Here is a 20720-nt window from a genome sequence, read left to right as displayed (position 1 = left end):
GTGCCTTTGATTTTAATTTCTTTGATGAAAGAAATTGACCTGAAGTTCATATGTTTATGAGCTGACATATTAAAATATTGAGACCAGTTTGACATTTATATCATGTCTATCAGATACATTTAAAAAAAATAAATAAGAGGCAGCTAAATAAAAATAAAACTTCTTTTTCTTTTTGGTTTGGTTTGACCTTACAAGTAACTTTCACCTTGCCCAAGGGTTGGTGTATCCAACCTTCTAAAAACCCTTGTCTAAAACACAGAAAGTTTAACAAGACTTTCATGTATTTAAGAACAATTTGTTTCACAATCCCATGAATATAAAACCACAGGCTGTATTTAAAAAGAGCCCCCAAAGTAATAGAATTTTCTCAACACAAATACAAAAGGAATGAAAAATACTGAGAAAAAAGTTCAGGTATGAATGTCTGAGTCTGGAAAGCTAAGTTAATGTATAATCTTTTATCAGACAAACATTTTTCTTTTGGACATAGCCTAACGTTGCAGCTGTAACTGTCCTAGAACTTATGTATCTCAAGTTGATATCCAACTGGTGGCAATTCTCCTGTCTCAACCTCCCACTCACTGTAATTATAGACACATATCACACTCAACAATATTTTTCATTTCCAAATTTTGGAGAGCATGATTAGGTAGTTGAAATGGCCATTTATTTCCTATATATATTCTGCTATTTTTATACTCTGGCATTTTGTAAGCCATCTGTACCTAGCCTTCTCATGACTTGATTTAAAAATTTCAATTGTGAGCAAGATGAGTTAGCTAGGACATATGATACCTTCTAACCAAGGAGCAAACACATTTTAATAAACTTGGAAGTGACATACACTTGATAAAGTTCTTTATTTAAAGAGTAATGCAATTAGTTAGGCGCCGCTATTTACCTAGTAAAATATAAAGTGTAAGGCAATTAAACACCATTCATGGTTTATTATCTGCAACGTGATAAAATCAGAAAAATTTAAGCTGTTGAATGGAAATTGTGCTGATGTCCTTAACAAAGCAGAACTGGCTCAAAATAAAGGACTATTTCAGAAACCAGAGTAAATGTAGCAGAAATATGTAATGCTATTGAGATTCCCATTCAGATTTTTCAGGAGAAATGAAAGATCATCTATTGTCTTAGAAGAAAGTTTCTCCCTTTAATTCAGAAGCATTTGCTAGTCAGGATCATGCTTGTGAATACTTGGTGGTCATTAGAGCTTAGCAAAAATTGCCTTGAATAAAATTTGATTAATATCTGGATCATAATCCCATGCATTATTACAGTAGTTAGTGTTAATAACGAAGACAAAACAACAGAGAAGCTAGCTACTACCTTCCTTTAAATCTCCTCTCTCCTTCCACAAAAGCCCCCCAAACATGTTTGTTTTGGAAGCAACTGGTGAACAGTGCAGAAGGAGAATTTAAAGTGAGTGAGTAATGACAAGGGCAAACACATAGGAGTCACATCAGCTGACCAGCAGCTGACTAACCCGAGGTGGAAGAATGCAAGGGCGTTATTCAAGGGCAAAGAATAACATTCCTTTAGTAGCTGAAAGGCTGGTATGAGACAGCATGTCCTCCTCTAACAACCCCCCTCCCCCGAAACAAACCCACTGTGTTAAGATTATGCACTCACCAAAGGTGACCTTTGGAAATCAGGAGGCAGATTACAAAAGCCTTTACATTCAACTACAGAGCCTTTCCTGTGGCTACAATGTGAATGCAGGTTCATGGTCAAATCAAAAGAGTTCTATTGTATTCTTCAGTAAATATTATCACCTAACATCTGTCAACAAGTCTAAAACAGCTGAACTACGAGGCAACTAGAAACTCAAGGAACAGCATCCACTGCCTTAGAATAAAAATAAAAAGAGAGAACATTACCCTAAAGATCATTTTTTTATCTCAAAGCTTTAGCAAAAATATTGAATGAATGAATTCACCTATCTTTGAGCTAGGGGTGTAAACATTCTATTTTCCTATTCAAGTCAAAGATGAAAAGCGTCTACAAGCAGTGAAAACCAATCTGTTCACTGTTGTACTAAAAATTAACCATTAAGAGCTGGAAAGCCAAAATACATTGCAAACATCTATCTGTATCAGCTTGTCTAGTCAAAATTTCACCAGGTAGAGTTATGGTAATACTAAGCTAGAGGTGTAGCCAGCAGTGAAGGGGTGGGGCGGGGGATGCAGAGGGAATAGACAGACAGCAATAAAGACAGACACCTGATTTATATCCACCTTTCATTCTCTGAAGGCATCTGTACACAAGATCCTTTACAGATACTGTCTTTGCACATGATTAGGATGGTGAAGTATGACACATAGCTGTGGAGAAGAGACCTCAGAGATCTCTAGCTAGAGAGTGTGGGGCTGAGCCTGAACCAATGCTGCTCCATTCTGAAGTTCCCTGCTGAATTCACTAGGAGTGCACATCCACCATGGGTGGATCTCAGCTTGGGTTTGAGTACAAGAGGAAAGCAGACATGTTCCTGAATCTGATCACTGACTTGGACTGGGGGACTTTCAGTTGGCCTTGCCTGGTTGTTCTATTCTTCCTATTCAGTTGTCCTTGGAGAATTATTTTGGGGGAAAAAAAGTTTCCCCAAACTTTTGCTGCATAAATAATAGAAACTGAACTAACAATGAAATTCAGTTTTAAGAAATTTTCAACTTTTTAAATTCTAGGATATGGAATTGAAGGAAATGGATTAGAACTACAGAGATAGATTTTTTTAATTCAATATAAAAAAAATCTAAAAGTAAAATTGAATACTCCAGTCTTCCCAAACATTCTGCTAAGGCTAACATCCCCATTTCAGAAGCAAGAAAGACTAGATACAATGAATTTGAGATCTTGATGTTGTAGAGTTTTAAGGATAGGAGTTATTATTGGATCTTGAGCTTTCTCATCCTGTCCACAAACCCAAACAGTTAGAAATATCATTTATAAACAAATATCTAATGTATTCATAATAAATGCATGAATGGACTACATGATATAGAAAACATTCACGCTAAGCTTCATTAAGTCTTCTGCAAAAGTTCACTTAATACTGTCATGCATCCCCTTGAAAAGCAACCTTGATTTTTTTATATATTATTGAACAATTGAATCACTTCAGCAAACTCAAATTGCTTAACTTATATTACAGTTACCAAAGTGCTAAAATGGTATTGGTTTAATATGTACCGACAGTATAAATTCATTGAGGATGAAGATGCTTACACATAAGCACAAATTGTGACATGTAAAGTCCAAATGTTAAATATAGACTAATTCTTTCAAAAATGAAACATAAAAACTATTTTAAATATGTGCTTATATCAACATTAGAATTTATTAGTCAAATATTAACCAAACCCACAAAACCAGATGCATAAACCCAGTTAATTTCATCCAGTTGCTATTCTGAATTCAGTCACAAGGAACACAAGACTAGTACCCTAAGAAGTGCATCATGCTGACTTCCTTCAAAGAAAATATGTTAAATCATGGCATATGAGTATTTGCCAGAAGCAGGAAAACTCAGTCAAAAATCTACCAACATGACAGCCCCAGTTCTCATGATGTCTCTATGGTTATTGCTCTCACTAAACAAATAAGCTACTTCCTCTAATTATTAATTCTATTTCTCTGCATATTATTCACCCAGCTGTGCAAATTCCCATTTGGGCCACTCTCTCTACTTAGTCATACAACTTTGAGTGCCTTTCTCAGTCTTTTCCACCCTGTAAACTTCCACAGTAAAAATAAAAAAAAACAAAAAACACCTCTTCAACCAGGACACTGTATCATCATCAAATTCTTTTCTCTTTTAAAGACTGATTTAGAATTTCTTCTCTATACATTAAGGCTCAGTGCAATCAGTCTGTGGCCATTGTATTTTTATCTCTTAACCTTCACGAAAAGAAATCCATCTTATTTGAGGTTCATTTCAAAGCCACATCATCCTAAATAACAAGACTCATCTATCTTCTTTGAGATCATTTCTTCAAGACCCATTTTTCATCATTCCAAAATACTATCATAATTAATTATGGTAATCAATACTCACAGACTGCAATCAATAATGTCATCATAGAATTCATGACCTCTACTGGACTCTTATTTCTAAAGGAATTCGCTTCCAACTTGGACTTCATGCTCACTGTGACTATCTCTGTTACAAGGGTCTTCAATATTGATACTGTATTTCCAAATTATAGATGCCTGTCTTTTATACAGTCTTTGCCATCCTTCTAGAATCTCCTTGACATTGGGTAGGCCCTTGACACATCTTCCAAATTAAGAGTCATCTCCCAGCCTCTTGACTTGTCTTCTCCACACATTCAGGGCTTCATCAGGAAGCTCAGCATAATTCTAATTTTGTTACCAACCAATTGAACACATGGTCCTTTTGCTCTGTCGAAGTAGTAATAATTGGTGGGTAATAACTGCCAGCAACCCCAGGCCTTACAATGCCCAATGTCTAAGTGCTGTACTGCTAGATTTCACAGTCTTACAGTTCTAATCTATGAGTTAGGAGCCTTTTGTTCTGGACTTGAAAAGCCATGGAACATGGCACCTGATATTTGTGTTGGGGGCTTATAGTCTGGGATTGGCAGTTCATTGTAATTCTAGGTTTCTAGCAGCAGGGAGGAGGAGCTGCAGCAGGCAGCAGCAACCAAGAGCAGACAATGTCTGTTCCTGTTACAGCTCTTGAATAGACCTTGGATGCTGAGACCCTCACACTACTCAACTGCATGTGTGGCACTCCCAATGGCCACTGGTCCAGCTCTTGGAGTCAAGACGTCTGAGAGCCTCGGTCTTTAAAGTCTTTACAGCTTCTTGGGAATCTTTCTATAACCAGAGTTTGTAGTTTCTCAGAGCTGGGCATGGCCCTCTGGGTATCTAATGTCTCCATTGCCATTCGTTTCTGCCCTGGTTACTCTCTCTAGGTCTTCAGATGACTTCTCATCACCACCACCACGGATCCTATCTTCACCATGGCTCCCATTCTGAAGCCACCTCCATCATCTTGTCTTTGTTATCAAACCACCCATGGGAGTAATCATAAAAATCCAAAGTAGAAATTAAAAGACCACCTGGGACACTCCTACAGTTGTACTAAATGTTCTAATGACATTTAATGTTCTAATGATCTCACCCCCACCCCGATCTTTTCACATTATTTCACCTCTCCGAGTCTTTCCTCCCTTAATGTGTGAGGTCCTATTAAAGAATTGTCTGGTTTTGCAGTTAAGCGAGCTCCTCCTTACCCCTCAAAACCACTTTTAAAGCTTCTCTCCTATGAGTGGGGCACACCAGAAAGACTATTAAAAAGGGAATCAGAAGACTCACTCAGAGGATAAATTTTCAGGGGACGCAGTAAGAAGGAGTCCTCAGGCTGAAGAGGCACACACTCCAGCTGTGAATGTGGCCAAACTCAACGTCCTGAGCGGACTCCATGCATCATGAAATTTTGCTTAATGTTTATCTTTTGCAGCTCAACTGCAAAGTTCTTAAGCATGAACTTCTCAAATGGTAATGTTTCTAGTGAAGGGCTGAGCATGCCCTACAGACTCCATTAACAACGATGACTTCAATTCTTGCTTTCCTTTTCTTTCACAAACATTTGCAATTTGCGAAAGCATATAAAGCACTCCCCGATGGCTCAGAAACATAGTCTCATGCTTTTGAGATTTTTTCCAGCGATTACAAATGCATCTCCGACTGTTCAGAAACTGCCATGTTCTCTTTCCTGCGAAGAGATTTCAGAAGAGGGAAAGAGAAGGGGAGAAGGTGGGCTGCATCTCGTGTTCATCGAGGAGAAAGGAAACATCGCACAAACAGGTCACTGATTTTTCTACAGTCCAAAAATCACTTAAGGGCTAGCTATTTATGATATTTCAAAATAAGTCCAAAGTATGTTCTGAAACTGAAATTGAAGATTTTAACTTTGGACCTCCTAAAGTCCCCAGGTTCTATGTGTTAACATTGGTGTCTGGTTTGGTGTGTGTGTGTGTGTGTGTGTGTGTGTGTGTGTGTGTGTGTGTGTGTGTAGTTTTTTGCTTGTTTTGAGCACCCAGAGTTGTGTCTTAAATAAAATAAATTCTCCTGTCTTGATAGAATTTTTATTTTACGTTAAATGCCATCAATATCTGAAGGTCAATATTCACACTTAGTCAATTCATACTTACTCCACCCACAGTTCTGGCATAGTATCTCTTTCATGTTCAGAGCTGAAGAAGAAGGCATGTCACTCTCTAAAGGGTAGTAATGGATTCATCACCACCATGGATATTCATGCTTCTTTGTGAGCTGATATAGGTCATCTAGATAATCCCAAAATCACCCTCTCAAACTGGAAGGTGGCTGTGACATTTATTCAGATTTCAAAGCCTGATTAGATATCACACTTTTCCTTGACAATAGCAAATTTCACCAAAACTCCCTGTTGTTCAGTGAAAAGTCTGCTGGAAGGCTGATGTCTTCGTATTTCTGGGCTTGATTACACTTGTGTGGTGACACTTCCCTAAAGCTATTTTAAGCATCCTCTCAGGTTACAGTAAGCTATATTGTAAATCTAATTACACTTACCCACAGGGAAGAAAGTACCTGAGAATGTTTCTCTGTAATCTACTTAAGGAAAGACACTACTGTTTTCTTTAAAGCACTTATCAAAATTGTTATTACATGGTTATTTATATCTCTAATGGCATATCTTCTACCACAAAAAAAAATCCCACAAGGGCTCATGGATATGTTACATACATAATACCTCTCATAGTGCCCAGAATTTCAATAAATGATGAACAAGTGGAACAAGGAACACAGACAGCTAAGTTTACACACATTTAAGTAATTTTAAACTCATGCAGAAAACTAGCATGCACTCATGGAGACTCTGAGTCATCATACGGTAAAGCACAGACTTCCAATTCAAGGGGGATAGATTTAATGCCATGTTTGGTATTTAAATTTCTGTGAGGAAAAAAAACAAACAAACAAAAACAAAAAAAAACCAAGTGAACTGAACTCTCTAGGCCCCTTGTTTCCTCATCTGTAGAATGTGAATAATGGCATTGCAATAAGTAAAGGTAATGTGTACAAGAGCTTACAGCATGGCCTATATCAGGGAGCAGGATCTACATGAGAGGGGTAATACCACTTATTAATATTTATGTCACTTTAAGAGAATTATATTAATCTAAATTATCCTTTTAAAGCTTGACAATATAAATCTATTTTGAACATATACGGGCGGTGATAACTCATCAATGATTCACAGTACTTAAATGAATCTCTCAACTTTTTCGTGCCTATTTTTCTAATTATCACCAGCCTTCTCAACAAATTTCTTTCAATTAAGTTCTAGCATGCTTTACCGTGCATTATGTCCATGCTATTCATAAGCACGCTGTGATCTGTCTTGCCTGATCCACATAACAACAGTCCTAATTCACTGATATGTCAGTTCTCTGAAGCACATTTCATGCTCTTCCTCAGCTCACGTTCATGTACTCCTGTACTCAGCAACCTTGCACACGTTGAAGGAGACACTGTGCTCTCTCCTGGCTTACACCTGCCTGGATGTTTTGCCCTCTGAATGAGCAATCAGACCTGATTTTAATCCTTAATATCCATTCAAATATTTATCCAATGGGTATTTGCTGAGACTCAACTGTATACCAGGTACTGTTTGGGAGGGGTGGGTACAGAGTCACAAACATGAATGCAGAAAGGTCCTGAAGTATCAAAAGACTCATAATTTCAGGGGTGCAAATGAAGAAGCAAAGGATTATAGAAAATGCAGTAGCTGGACTGAACATAGGCATGATGGATCTTATGTGAAGATTGTGAAGGGATATCTAGTCAACCTGGGAAAGATGCAGGACATGGAAAGAACCTGAGAAAAGGAAGAGTGAGAAAAACAAAACTACTTTGAGCTTCCATCTGACATCATTGCTGGTAGGAATGCAAACTTGTACAGCCACTATGGAAATCAGTTTGCTAGTTTCTCAGAAAGAAGGGGATCCATGTACTTCAGTTACACCACTCTTGGGCATATACCCAAAAGATGCTTCATTCCACCTAACGCAAGGATATTTGCTCACCACAATCATTGCTGCTCTATTCATATTAGCCAGAAGTTGGAAACAAACTAGATGCCCTTTAACAGAAGAGTGGGTAAGGATAGTGTGATACATTTACACAATGGCGTATTACCCGGCTGTTAAAAAAAAAAAAATGGTATCATGACATTTGCAGGAGAATTAACAGAACTAGAAAAAAAATCATCCTGAGTGAAGTAACTCAGACTTAGAAATATAAATACAGTATATATTCACTTATATGTGGATATCAGCCTTTAAATCAATAATAACCTAACTGTAATCTGTAGACCCAGAGAGGTTAAGCATAGAGGAAAGGGAGAAACACACAGATCTCCTTGAAAGAGGGAAATAGAATAGATTTTATGAGTGGACTGGGGGTAGTTGAGGACAGGAATGGAAGGAGATGAGGTTGTGTGACAGAATAAGGAGTGAGTCAGCTAGAATTGGGGGATATTTGAGGGGTAGGATGGGAACCTAGCACAGCGGAAACTTCCTAAAATACATGAAAGCAATCCCAATAAAGTCTCCCAATAATGAGTGAAATGGAGTCCCAACAGGGCCATTGTCTTGTTACCAAATGAAGTTTCCAGCACCAGAAGTTTCCAGTATTGTGACAGTCACATCTAATTGAGTTGTTGGCCAAAGGGCTCCCATGGAAATCCCCAAACAACCCAGGCTGTTGCCAAGACAACACATTGCTCCCCACAGACTGACAGTGGGAGCTGTCATTCTGAAGACAACACTCATCCAATTCATTGAACACTGAGAGGTAGAGCTGGTACCTACATAGAACCTTCACCCACATGTTATAGTGACTCTGATATGTGAAGGTACTTTGAAGGCCACCAGAAGAGGAAAGTAAACAACCCAGTGAGAAACCCTTTGGTCTATAATCTCTCCTGTCTGGAAAATACACTAGAACAATCCTGGCACAAAGCCTGTGGGAGCAAACAAACAGTATCATTTAAGGTTCCAGGAGATGGGACCCATACCTAATACTGCTTAGGTGACCAAGAACCAAAGACTAGATAGCCCAGAGACATAGGGTACAACCAAATACTACAGGTAAAAAAAGAATGAGGAGAAAGAAGAATAATATAATAATGACTCCTAATGACATTCTGCTTCAATCATAGATCATTGCCTTATTCAGCCATCATCAGAGAGGCTTCTGCAGCAGATGGGAACAAATACCGAGATCCACAGCCAAACATTACACAGAAAGAGACCTTGGAAAACACAGCTCTAAAGGAGATGTCTCCATCAAATCCTTCCCCTCAGAGCTGAGGGAACCCCACAGAACAGGGTGCAGGAAAAAAAAATGTGGGAGCCAGAGGAGATGGAAGACACCAGGAATAAAAGGCCCCCTAAATCAATAGCAGAGCAAGGCTCATATGAACTCACGGAGACTGAAACAGCATGAACAGGGGTCCTACATGGGTGTCCACCAGGTCCTCTGCATTTGTACTATTGCTTCCAGTTTAGTACTTGTATGCAGCTCCTAAATGTGTGAAAGAGTGGGTCTCTGATTCCTGTACCTTCTCTTGAGGCTCTTTTTCTTCTGCTGGTTTGCCTTGTCTGACTTCAATGTGATAGTTTTTGTTTCATGTTACTATATTTTATTTTGTTAAAAAATTGAGAAAATAGACACAGAAAAATGAAATAAAATTGTAATTTCCATTAAAAAAATAGAATTAGGAGGAAAGAAGGAGACCAAAAGACAAAGAGCTCATACTAGGCTTAGGCTTATATAAGCAATGTACATGTATTCATAAAATCTGAAGATAGAAATTTATTTTGAAACTCTTGTTATACTGTAGTTCAACTCACAAAGTTTATGTCTGGTAGGAAAATGTATAGAAAAGGCATAATGTAGATTGTGCTTATTTAAATGTATTTTATATGTATATATATATATTTTCTTTTATGTATAAATAAGCATACATATAAAAATATATAAACTATATATAATTAAATATAAATATAATATAAAACATAGATACTATGTGTTATATGTGATATAAAATAAGTTTTATGTATATTATATGATATATTATATACCTATTTATTATGTAATATATAATATATATTAAAACATATTTTTAAATATATATTTTAAATACATAATAAAATATATAAAGAAATATATCTAGAGAAAAATATATATTTTCTTTGCAAGTGCTAAAGAGGCTTTTTTTTCCTTTTGACACTGTGTAAGCAACATTAGGAAATATCTGAGGTTTTGGATGTGCTCCATCACTGCTGGGCACATGGATCCAGTCTGAGATCTTATAGTGGGGGAGCCATGGCTACACATCCTACCAGCAAAGGCAACCTTCCCTATGAGAGACATCCAGAAAAATCCACAAACACTTTCTATAGCAAGTATGACCCACACGGGGTGGGGGGGGGTAGAGGGGGGGGGAATGACTAGCCATGCTTCATTAAGGTCTGGGCTAGAGAAAAGTATCAGAATATCCAATACTGCTGAGACATTCTCTTCAAATCAGAAACTTCTACACAAAATGATTGTCTAGAATATAAAAGCAGGAATGCTACAAAGGCATATGTTGCAATTTAAAAAAAAAACTATAACAGACTAATTTGTGTTTATGCTGGAAAAATTTAAGAATATATCTCAAAAATCACTATATGATTATATGTTTGGAATGACTAAAATATTCATTTAAAAATATAAGTTTACTATGCCCTACGAGGCAGGAACTGCATACTGTTGAGCACAATATCTCTCTCAAAGAAAATGGTTCTTAGCAAGGTTTTTGAATGCATAAATAAGAGAAGGCTAATTATGATTATTAATAACATGGGAGATTTGGCATCAACTGAACATAGACTTGTTCTGCCAATACAATAGGCAAATTAAAAGAACCACTGCATTCAAAATTTGTCAGAGGAGAATGTAGGAATAAGAAAGAGAGATGCTTCCTTTGGTCAACATGAAAGGCCTCTGGGACAGAGATGGAGGAGACAGCCACCTACAGACTTACTTTCCATGTGCTTCTCAAACAAGTTCACACTGGCACACACATGTGCTAATAGCCACCATGATTCAATTGTCTACAGAAATTAAAGCTTAAAAAACTGCACAGGGAGGTTTCAAATAATATGTATGAGCTATGCGTTCACCACGGAAATTTTTTTTAACTCCAAAATACTTCAGTTTTTGTGTATTGTCTTAGAAAAGGAACTTGGAATATTAGACTCTTTTTGAGGTTGCCGAGACGAAAGGTGACTGTTTCCAGTTGATAATACACGGCAGCACTTGTGTCTGATGGGGGCTGCCAACAAATTTCATTATACTTGTCAATCAAATGGTAAAAGTGAAGGGGGAGGAAATCACTGAAAAAAAATCCTAAACAATCACAAACACTTGGCATGATAAATGGTTTTTAGCAGTCAATAGCAAACAGGAATCCTCTTGATATTTGAGTGGATAGAATGCAAGGGTTTGGTTTTTTTTTTTTTCCAAAACACTCAACTTTTTTTCAGAACTGCAGTCATTTAGTTTCTAGTAGCAAGCGAAAATAATCACATTATTTAGAAAAGTGGAATTTGATTTTTTTCCTCAGTCTGCAAACAGTACGTGATAAAGTAAGACTACATTGTGAACAACAAAATAGAGACATCTGCAAAAATTTAAATAAAACACATAAGTTGTAATCATGATGTGCTCCTCCTCCAAGTCAAACATTAGAAACAGAAAAAAAATCACCAATTCTTTTGGGACAACTCACTTAAGTGATAGCTCCAATTTTCCCCTAGCTACACCTCTTAGTTCCCTTCAACTATTTAAACAGAGCTGAGAAAGAGACACCACCACAAAGGTCATGCCAACTCCTTGGAAGTGTCTATATACAGGCAGGGTATGAGTCTTCTGATTTCACACCCACCTTGCGCCATGTACCACTTCAACTGGCCATTTTGATCTGTGTCCTTTCACAACCTGGGAAAACAATCAATAAAATGCTAGCCAAGTCTGGGAAGCTTATCTAGGGAATTACTGAATGGGAGAGGGAGTCCTGGGAACTCTTGACTTGCAAAAAATTTTGACAGATTTGTAGAAAACCTCGAATATCAGTTGTGGTGTGTGATGGTAGTGCTCTCGTGGACTGGGGCCTTAAACCGTGAGACACAGAATCTACTTATGTTGGCTGAGGATTGCAGAATCCATTGAAGCAGGAAACAAATCTCCACGTCTAGTGTCAGGGGGTTGGAAACAGTCACTTTGTTTTGCTTTCGGCTCTTTGATTATACACTCCCTGTCACAAAGACTGTGTTATGGATGTAGATTGTTTTCTGCTTATCTGTTTTAATATAAGAAATTTAAACAGGGGGAAGATTTCGTCAGGGGTACAACAATGCTTTTTTTTTTTTTGCAGTAAACAAAAAATTGATGGAACACACCGAAAATTAATTCCCCCAGGAAGGAACAAAGACAGCATGATGAATAATCTCCACTGTCAACGTGACTAGATCTGGAATCGACTAAGAGAAGAGCCCCTGTACACACTGACGTTGAGAACACCCACCCTGAATGTAAGTAGCACTTCCAGTGGTGGCCCAGATATACAGACGACAAAGGAAAACATTTTTGCTATTTTGCCTGCTTGCCAGTGCTTCATCTTGCTGGAGAGTGTGCATCTACGTTGTTTGCAAGTTCTTCTACCCTATTACTGCCTCTACCATCCTTCATCCTCCTATGCGACTGAAGACTAGTGATGCTCCAGGAGTCCTGCAGTCCTTCAGCACCAGACTGGGACTGCCAAAGCACACAACCTCATGGATGAAGCAGTTAGTGCCCAGCCTCTCCCATGTGAAGGAGCTGGTACTGGACTTCCCACACAGTATTCTACAAGCCAATCTAATAAGTCTTCTTTGTTATAAAAGTATTCTGTTGGGCCTATGTTCTAGACCCTGGATGATTCAGATAGTAACAATGGTAAGAGTATTATGGAAAAAAAAAAGAGTCCTCAACTCCTGATCCAAATGTTGACATGACTGAGAATCTTTCAAAAATACATCAGTATATTAAAAATAATTATTCAGGTCCAAGCCAGGAAAGAAAAAGAGGTTACAAACTTTTGCCACATGTATCCTCTTGAGTTGATAGTTCACAGTAACAGAAATGGGATAGAAAGGTAAGTGACTATATTAGTATTTGAAGCTAAAATTAAAATTGACTAGTATACCTCACACTGGGTCCAACCACCAAGGTATAGAATATCTCAGATGATAACAAAAAAGGACCAGAAACTTAATAAACCATCAAGACCTATGAAAATACCATGGCCTCCTTTTAATTTGATATTTACAATTCATAAGATATCCATAAGTAGTAATTGCTATATAGTATCTATAGTAATGTTTTCTATGTGTTAACTATTGATCAACGCGATTATTATGAGTTCTATTGGTCTCCAGCATATAAACATGAAGGGGATTTTAACTGCACTTACTAAGATTGGAGATAGTTACTTACAGAATATGTAAAAAAAAAAAAAGTGATCTGCATATTTGGTTCAATCATTGATGAGCTGTGTGAACCTGAAAATCTTAATCACTAAAAGTCAGTTTCTTCTGCTTCAAATATGAATACTTCCTAGGTTATTTAAAGGCTATATATTGTTTTAGTACTTGTATGACATGGGATAATATTTGAGTAATCATGTTTAATTTCTTAGAGATACAATAATTCTACACATATCTAAATTTAAAAGTTAATGATAACTTCATCTCATGAGATTGTGGAGTTCAAGTTTCTCTTCTTTGAAACTGCTTCAGAATTATTTTTAATATAAAAAGATAAAAATCTGAGGAGAATAAAATTTGTTTAAAATATCCCACATGACTATTAAAATGCTACTTAAATACAAGTAGTGTAACTATTTAAGTATGTATATATATCAACACTTTTATGTGTATACTAGAGATGAGTCTCTGGATTATACTGACTTCTAGTCAAGTCATATGTAAAGACTCAGTCCTGGGACATCTTGGGTTAAACAGTTTCTGAGTACAGGGTACAGTTAATACTTTTTCTTAAAATGAATATTATGATAGCCTCCTGGCAAATATCCCAGCATGAATATATTATTTTAATGAGAAATTAAAAATATTATGTCAGGGAAATACTTTCTTCTGATAGATGAAGTCAGTAACATTCACTCTTCCTCCTATGGACACCCATCAGTCTTTGCCCATAGAGTCCATCTGAAGGGACAGTTCCATGAAATTAGTATACATCTTCCACAGATCCATCACACCATTTAGTATTATATGCTTGATGCTTGAATTTTTTTCAAACACAAAAATAATTTTCCAACTTTGAAAACTCCATGAATTTTTATCTAGATTACTCAGTTTCAAAAAATGGTGTACAAGTACTTAATTATTTAAAGCCATTTTAACATTTTCTAACTGCCCAAGTATCACTACTCCTGGTTAGTGGATTGTGCAGTATATAATGGGTTCTACCTAAGCTCACTTGTATACAAAGCTGAGGAATTTGTTTCGGCTAGATTTCCAATGGAAAGAGAATTGAGGGAATAAGTCACAGAGGCAATGTTAATAAGGGGCAGAAATTCAAGCTCTGATCGTACATTTTGTATCTGTATATAGCAGAGAACTTTCCAATTAGGGCCAACAAGTAGAAAGCTGGTAACTCCAAGCTGAGATTTATAGGGAGAGGTCAGCAGCCCGTAATGAGAATCAGGAGCACATACATCCAGCCGTAACACCTTTGGTATAAGCAGAGTTCTAATAGCAAAAGCTAATGGCTCCACGGCAGTAATAAATAATGCACAGAGAATATTCTAGCCGGAGGCGTCAGGAAGAGAACTCTGGTGGCATTCTACAGTTTTCACTAATGCTAGCTGAAGGAGTTCTAACTGGGATGTTTCATTCTAACTGTACCAGACGCATGGGATGCAGAAACCACAAGAGGCCAGCGAGAACCTTTCATGGGAACTGCTTCCTTCTCTCAGTTTAACTTACACCCAGGCCCATTTCTTTTGGAGGAGAGAAGGAGGAATGGAATGAAGAAGAGAGGGAGGGATGCAAAAAAAGACAAAAGGAAGGGAGAAGGGAGGAGATGGCCCCGAGACCCGCTTTAAAAAAATCAATACTTGACAAAATTCTCTCTTTAAACTGATTTTCATAACATTCTTGCATCTTCTCCTAAGGCCCTCTACATGTTATTTTTTTTAAAAAATCTAGTTTTTCAAAAGAGTTTGCTGAGACAGGCTAGCAAGAGACCTTCACATTAATTACAAATTTATCAGGGTCAACAGCCACAGGAGGTCTGTCTTATGACCCTAACCTTCCTTCCTTAAGAATCTTCTGTCCCCCGTCTCCCCCAGTGAATTCCCACATACCTGTGCTGTCATTAGAGTCAAGGTCAACACCTCTACACCAGGGCCGGAACCACGGCAATGCTCTCTTCCTAGTACAACAGCACTGTGTTAAGCTTCCCTTATCCCATTTCTACCCATATCTTTGAACATTTTTCCTTATTAAAATAAATAATAGACATGGTATAATTCACTTGGCATGTGTTGTACATCTGTAAGTTAAATCTCAGAATGCTCATGTGGTATATAGTGTCACCAGTTGGAGGTGTTCTGCCCATGCTTCAAGGTCATCTACACGCAGCTCTGAAGCGTTATATAACAGCACAGAATGGAAGCCTATGACCCTACACATGTGATTCTGGGCAAGGTAAGGAACCTGGCTACATGTGGTTCCCATATTTATAAACTAGAGTTCATGCTACTAACCACCTGCCTAGGTTATTTTTTTAAATTGTCATAATAAAAACACCATGTCAAAAGCATCCTATAGAAAAAAAATATATTTAAAGGCTTTCAGTTCAGAGGGTGAGACTATGACCATCAAGGCAGGGAACTTGGAGATTGACAGGCAGGCATAATGTTAGAGCAGTAGCTGAGAGTTCACCTCTGATCCACAAGCATAAGTCAGGAGAGAGTTAACTGGGAATGGGATGGGCTTTTGAAACCACAAAGCGCAACCCCAGTGACATATCTCCCACCAAGGCCACACCTCCTAATCCTACCCAAAGAGTTCCATCAACTTTGGATCAAACATGCAAATATATAAGGCCTTATGAACCATGCTCATTCATTTTACCAGAGATCCTTTAAGAAACTTTTTTTTAACCTAACCTTAGTGGGTGTAAGTTCACCAGATGAAGTTTGAAGTTCGTGCAATAACAAAGATTGCCTAATGATGCATTTCTCAAAATGTATCCCCGTCATTGCCAACCATGACCAAGGGCTTTTCATTCCGCATGTACTAGAAATCTACTGATCTTAGTTATCTAACTGTTATCAAGGAATCACCTTAAACTTTAGGCCCTGGGAATACAAAATTATGACTTTATTGTGAAACAGTTATCATGAGAAAATAAATCTATTCAAAATTTAAGGCACATGTAGCCATACAAGTTTTTGTTTTGTTTTTGTTTTTTTTTTTTTTTTGAGACAGGGTTTCTCTGCGTAGTTTTGGTGCCTCTCCTGAATCTCACTCTGTCAACCAGGCTGGCCTCAAACTCAAAGAGATCCACCTGGCTCTGCCTCCTGAGTGCTGGGATTAAAGACGTGCACCACCGCCGTTTATAGCCATACAAGTCTTAAAACATGTAGTCAGAGACTGACTCTGTGAGACTGACTCTCTGCATTATTTGGCTCTGCACTGAGTGGTTTTGTTTAATGTCAGGGGGAGAAGAACTGACTTGATCTGAGGGCGAGAGTAAGCCAAGTCATTTCCACATGCATTGCACTAATACTCGCTTCAAGGGCACTCTGATGAAAGAGGCTTTGCCTCCCACACTCGAGATGAAGAAAGAACCTCTGAGTGTCTAAGCACATTTCTTCTTTTCACGCCACTGGTACGTGGCCAGCACTTCGGAAGCATGCTCTTCCAGCTGTTTCCCCACAGCCAGGTACAAAATGTGCTAGATAGCACGTTCAAAGCCACGAGAAGCAGAAAACAGGTTCCTGTTTTCAGAGCATTCCATGGGCGGACCAGCTCTTCAGCTCAATGTGAGGCTGCGGTAAGGCTGAGGCTCGGGCTCCGAGCTCGGCCGAGATGAAGCACACCGCACGGAGAGGGAGGCAGCCGCAAACAGACGTGATATCACGCCGGCTGGAGTTCAGAGGCAAATCCAAAGAGGAGAGGAGAGTCGGATGCATGGCTTCTTACACAGCACCGCGTTCTCTCTGCTTCCTCCCTTGTTTCACCACACGCTCACATTTAGGATGATTTTATGTTGATTTAGGATGACTTTATGTAACACTTAGTATCAGTTGTACAGGATGAAAAGAGAACCCTACCATGGTCAAAGGGTCTGGATAGGCACAAAAATTTAAAAAGCAAGTTTAGCACGCAATGAGTTCTTAAGATTTTAATCACTTAATGAGAACTATGAAGATCCAAAAGGAATACAATTTTCTGGTTGGAGTCCTTTAACTGAGCCTCAGTGAAGAAACTGGAATTAGAGATGTCCAGCAAGAACAAGATAGATACAGATTACATGACAGGTGAAAAGTTGGCACCCAAAAAGACATAATGAAAATCTAGAGAAGGGCAATAATAGATTTTAAGTTTAAGAAACTCATGCTTACTTTGTTTTAATTTTTCAAAGAAACTCAAGTTCTCACATAAGTGTTATTTTTTAAGACAAATGAGTTATTTTAAGATGTCAGTCACTTCCACTCTATTTAAAAGTTGCTCATAAAATAGATTACTGTCTTTCATCTTATTCCTTATGATTAAAACATTGCAAGTATGCTGTGTTATGTATACAGTGGCCATTATACAACATTTAAGGAATTTGAGAATATGTCATTTTAATAGACATGCAACTGTGAAGTGAGAACCAACCATAGATACCTGATAAAACAATGAATGATTGCTGAGTTCTACCCTGGACAACATAGCAGAAATAGAGAACAAAGGGTATAATTAGATGCAGAATGTTGTGGGCTAAAGGCTTGTGCTTCCATAAATTTATATGTTACAGTCCTAAACGAGATGCCATTATATGACAGAGCTTTGAGAGGCTGTGAATGCAAGTGAGATGATACTGTATTTGTGCTTGCAAACAAGCACACACTGAGTCCAGGAAACTTGGCCTCTCTCTCTTTCCTTCCCCCCAATAAATGAAGATGGCGAGAACACTCATCAGAAACTGTCTTTACCTTGAATAAATGTCTGTTATTTGAGCAAAATAGTTGCTCATATTTGCTTATATGGTATGAATTGAAGGAAACATAAACATGGAGAGAGATATGCTGACTGGCAGATAACGTGTAAGCAATATAAATGAAGATGGGCAAAAGTATTATGGAGGAAGCTAATGTAGTTCTAAGCCAGTTTGACTTCTGGGAAAAATTTAGTTTGACTAGCTTATTGTGTGATATTAATTAACCGGTTGAGTTATTTAGTCATCAACTGAGGATTTATCCATGCAGCAGTCCCAAAGGCAAGAGCATGGTGGAAACATAGGAAAGGGGTGTTATTTGTTTTCTATCATTACATAATAGCAGAGGCAGATATAGAAGCATATAATTAGAGTCAAATGTGCTAAAGCTTAGACGAAGTCTGCTTGAAAGCAACCAATATTCCCTAGGGGACCTTGCAATGACTTTGTAGAGGAAGTAAGAATTGGCAGGGTCATGGAAGAAAAGTTGAGTAGAAGTTTGGAGAAGTCATTTCTGATGTAAGATCAAAATATGCAGATTTAATGATTGAAGGGTCAGGCAGCATGTGACGGCTTTCACCACGATCAGAAGGGGTGTGAAGTGAGAGAAAAAGCCTATAATGGTATCTGACAGCATGTGATAAAAACAAAGTTAAGGATTGCAACAGCCCTATCCACGTGGTCACTGTAGATGATCACCAGGTACAAGGATAAGAGTTGATGAAATTTCTTGTAAAATTAGTTCAGTATCAATGGAGAATCAAAAAATAATAATAATGAGAAAATAGATGGGTAGTGGGGTAATTCAGAAAGACGATGTAAAATTTCTCAACAGCTCAGACAGCAACAGTGAAAGAAAAGATGTTAAAATTAAGAATGCATCGAGGCCAAGCATTTAGTGTAAGTGTAGTGTGGTAAGTGTTAAGAACGACCCTGGCATTTTCCTCATTGAACACTGGTTACATGCTGATTATTGAGTCTGTCGTTCTAGCCATGGTATCGAGAAGAGCCCATGCGCCAGTGGTCACTCAAGAGGGCCACTACCAAAGTCTGTAGAGCAAGAACAGAAGCCCAGAAACCTTTCCAGCTTAGCAGGACTCACCTGACAGTGTTGTGGATATCGCTCTATATAAATAAAACACTGATGGCCAGTGACCAGGCAGGAAGTACAGGCGGGACAAAGAGAGAGGAGAATTGGGGAAACAGGAAGGAGGAGGAGAGACATTGTAGCCACCACCAGGAGAAGCAGCATGTAAAGACGCCGGTAAGCCACCAGCCATGTGGCAAGGTATAGATTTATAGAAATGGGGTAATTTAAGATATAAGAACAGTTAGCAAGAAGTCTACCATGGCCATACAGTTTATAAGTAAGATAACTGTCTGAGTGATTATTTTATACATGGATTGTGGGACTGTGGGGATTAGTGGAACCTGGAGAGAAGCTCTCCAGCAACATGACAGTGAAGAAAGATGTATTGCTACAAAAGAAACACGAGAAAAGGTATAGGCAAACGTCCAAGTAACAGAGGGAAAAGGGGTCTCCAGGAAGGAGATAAGGGCGAAGAGGAGGCATCACGCACATCAAAGAGAATGGGGAGTGAGTAGAAATGACGTATGTACCACAAGAAAGGTGTCCCGTTTAATCTTACTTCCTTGGCATACCTGTGGGCAAAAAGCATGTCATTATCCAAATGCTAAAAGTAAATTATTGAGGCTGAAGTTTCTCTCTAGCAGAATTAATCACAAACATCACAAAATACAATCGAGAGAGGAAGAGAGGAAGGGAGAGAAGGAGAGAGAGAGAGAGAGAGAGAGAGAGAGAGAGAGAGAGAGAGAGAGAGAGAGAGAGAGTTCCATAACACCACTTAACAAAGAGGTAGACATGAAATTGGTACCGTTTAGAAATTCTGAATACTGGTCTATTAAACTTTAAATATTTCTAGAAGATTTCATTTAATTTTTTTTTTCTAATTAAGTGCAAAGGACTGAATAGATTTCTTTTTCATCGCTGAGGTTGTGACACAATGCCACAGGAAATTATTTCTGGTTTAATTCACTAGTTTGCACAGATTCCCCCTGGGGTCTGGGTCAATGTGTGAGAGCATAGCGTGGTGTGAAAGAGACGGGACCTGTGGGGAAGCTGCAGGATTGGCCTCATTTCTAATGAGGGAAAAGTTTTATTTACAAGACAAGTCAGCTGTGAAACTGAAGTAATAACATGAATTAATTTAAACACTCCACACTTAAAGGTCGAGTACTTCTAACAATTCTCACCCATGTTCTAGGAAGTAGAAAAATGATATTAAGTCGTATTTATAAATATTTATGAACGTTAAAGAATAGTCTCTTGGTGGGTGTGGACTGTTACATGCTACGCA

General features: G+C 38.1%; 1 protein-coding gene across 6 annotated transcripts in view; it reads right to left on the bottom strand.

Annotated features, from left to right (window-relative positions):
• Slc16a7 (solute carrier family 16 member 7) overlaps nt 1-20720 on the bottom strand; it is a 162524-nt gene that overhangs the window by 115157 nt on the left and 26647 nt on the right. The window contains exon 1 of one of the 6 annotated variants that reach the window (XM_042263234.2): nt 1336-1435. The exons of the other annotated variants lie outside the window; for them this stretch is intronic. The gene's annotated coding sequence lies outside the window, so the exon portion shown is untranslated. Of the gene's footprint in view, nt 1-1335; nt 1436-20720 lie in introns of those variants that run through there. 6 annotated transcript variants of the gene reach the window in all.

The sequence above is a fragment of the Peromyscus maniculatus genome, chromosome 18 (genome assembly GCF_049852395.1).
Source record: "Peromyscus maniculatus bairdii isolate BWxNUB_F1_BW_parent chromosome 18, HU_Pman_BW_mat_3.1, whole genome shotgun sequence".
NCBI lineage: Eukaryota > Metazoa > Chordata > Mammalia > Rodentia > Cricetidae > Peromyscus > Peromyscus maniculatus.
Note: the sequence above shows the minus strand (reverse complement) of the source record. Positions and strands in the feature narration are given on the sequence as shown.